Here is a 3,063-nt window from a genome sequence, read left to right as displayed (position 1 = left end):
TTGTTTTAATTGCGACGAGGTAATGCTCGGAAAGTAGGACTTGCGGTCTGAATTTTTGTTTTGTTTTAATTGCGACGAGGTAATGCTCGGAAAGTAGGACTTGCGGTCTGAATTTTTGTTTTGTTTTAATTGCGACGAGGTAATGCTCGGAAAGTAGGACTACGGTCTGAATTTTTGTTTTGTTTTAATTGCGACGAGGTAATGCTCGGAAAGTAGGACTTAAGGTCTGAATTTTTGTTTTGTTTTAATTGCGACGAGGTAATGCTCGGAAAGTAGGACTTGCGGTCTGAATTTTTGTTTTGTTTTAATTGCGACGAGGTAATGCTCGGAAAGTAGGACTTGCGGTCTGAATTTTTGTTTTGTTTTAATTGCGACGAGGTAATGCTCGGAAAGTAGGACTTGCGGTCTGAATTTTTGTTTTGTTTTAATTGCGACGAGGTAATGCTCGGAAAGTAGGACTTAAGGTCTGAATTTTTGAATTTTGTTTTAATTGCGACGAGGTAAGGCTAGGTGGAATAGATTTAGTGGTTTAATTTCATTTTGTTATTTTTATAACGTTAAATGTCGGAAGTGTTTGGGGAATAAGTTGAGTAAAAGGGTGGTACTTGGAATGCAATTTACGGGAACAGACAAGCCCGGCATCCAAGGAATATTATTGTGTGGGTGGTATATGAGTGAGAAATTGAACGTGAATTAAAAGATTCGTTGACCTTGGGAATTCACCCCAGAGTGAAACCGGGCCAACTAAAGTCAGCCTAAAAGCTTGTTTCACTGAGGCACTGAATTGGCCGACGGAGCCATTCACATTCAAGCTCGCTCGGGAATATAATAAATAAATAAATAGATAACTAATTAGAATGGAAGGTAATAAAGTGTGTTGGGAGCAGGGAGGTTGTCCTCCCTATCCATTGACGGTGCAAGACCAGTGGAGACAGACACTGGCACAAGCAGTAAGTAGTATTCCAAAAGAAGAAAGGGAGAAAGAATTAGAGGTGATGAATGACATTTGGGAAGCAGGCCAGCAGGAAGGAAAACTACCCCCATTTACAGCTAACGTTAGTTTGGTCTATGCATTGGCTCAGATGGAGAAAGAGGCGAAAGAGGTGTTAAAACAACATCGTGAGAATAAAAAAGGAGGTCCCCTGGCAGGACCTAACTGGAGAAAAAAGGAGAAGAAGCTAGAAAACAGTCGACGTCTTATACACCTCATGGCTATGGCATGTGCTGCAGTCCATAGAGGTTATCTAATGGGGGAAGAGGGTACAAAGGAAGAGGAAATTCCTGAGAAGCACTCAGGGCCCACACCAACCTCATCATTGTATCCTCAGTTATCATCTCTGTATACACCACCACCGTATCAAATGCCAGTTGCACAAATTACTGAAGGGATATTCAAGTATGACGATGAGGGACAGAGAGAGTTGATACATATAATGCAACGTCTATCCAGACAACTTGAAGGTAGAGAAGGACAGGGTCAGGAGCAGGAAACTGACTATGAAAGTAGTGTGACAGAAAAAAAGCCGTCCAGCCATACCACCCCACAAACAGACATAAACACAAAACATTTGAAGCAGGAACCATCTAAGCCGACAATAGATTATTCTGGAGGGTTTGAGAGACAGGCACTAAGAGAAGGTGTGATGCCCAATCCAGAATTAGGACCACTTATAGTGAAGAAAACACAAGAAAAGGAAATAGAAACACTGGACCTTACATCCTGCACCCCAGTAAGCAGAGAAAAAGAAAATGATACATTGTACCCCCAATTTGAATCTGAGGATTATGCGGTGGAGTTTCAAGGAAGACTGACAGTGCACGGGGATGGCCCCTTCACACCACAAACAAAGAGGCAGTGCCGCCCCACTCCTGTGAAATCACAGGAGGAGGAGGAGGGGTGTCACAAATGTGTAAGGGACAAACAGGAGCGTGATGCCATAAATTTAGACTTAGAAAATGATATTTTCTCAGAGGTAACAGGAGACTATGATTTCCAGACTCGGAAGAGATATTGTACTAGAAGTACTACTCGAGGGGGTGATCACCCAGCTGCTATTCAAATGCCATTAGTTCCAAAAGGACAAAATATGCACCCTACATATGTACCATTTGCGATGACAGACATAAATTGTTTGGTGGAACGCATGCCTCCTCCCTCAGAAGGGGGTAATAAATGGATGACATCATTCTGTAGTCTTACCACAGGCATGCAATTAGCATTGGGAGACTGGAGAAGTCTTATATCCAGACAATTGGCTCAGTGGGATGTAGATCAGATTGAAGTGGCTGCTGCCACTAGAGATTTGCCCAATAGAACTGCTCTAGGCCCATATGCTACTGCATTGGGCAGAGCGATGCGTGATAAGTTTCCTGTTCCCTTAGGCGCTGTTCATTCCCTAACTTTTAAGTTGACAGATAGTGAAAACATTCATGGGTATTTGACACGCTGTAAGGAGGAATGGTTGGGTGCTGTGGGATGTCATCCAGGGTCAGATCGTCTTCAGACCACACTTTTCCGGCAATCTGTGATGGCAGGATTGCCACAAGGTGTGAGGGGGGCAATGGAAAATAACCCTGATTTACCAGGAAGCACGACTGACGTGTGGGAGAGACATCTTTCTCATCACATCAAGATTTATCGTGAAAAAGAGGCGAGTAAGAAAGACGGTGTTGTGTCAGCTCAGGAACAATTGTTAAAACTCCAGTTGGATGAGGCCAGGCGTAAAGTTAATGATAAGATAAAGGAGGTAAAAGTAAACAAGGACAGACAGATGGTCCAGCATTTATCTCAGCAGCCTCCCCCTCAGGAACAGTCACAGACAGTTTGGCCTTTTAACCCCTATCGGGGCGGTCCTAGGGGAGGCAGAACTGGAAGTCGCGGAAGGGGTCGGGGGACCGGCATGGCGGCATCGGGTTACGGCAAAGATCAGTGTCACTATTGTGGACAGAGAGGACATTGGCGTAACAGTTGTCCGTGGATTCAACCATTCGGAACACAAAGGAGTTTTGATGTCCCGCCCTATGGAGGGTATTCTGATCCGCCTCACTGGCCCCCAGCAGGGC

Source organism: Nelusetta ayraudi, unplaced genomic scaffold, assembly GCF_046127955.1.
Source record: "Nelusetta ayraudi isolate G7.1 ecotype Tasmania unplaced genomic scaffold, CSIRO-AGI_Nayr_v1 ptg000085l, whole genome shotgun sequence".
Classification (NCBI taxonomy): Eukaryota; Metazoa; Chordata; class Actinopteri; order Tetraodontiformes; family Monacanthidae; genus Nelusetta; species Nelusetta ayraudi.
Note: the sequence above shows the minus strand (reverse complement) of the source record.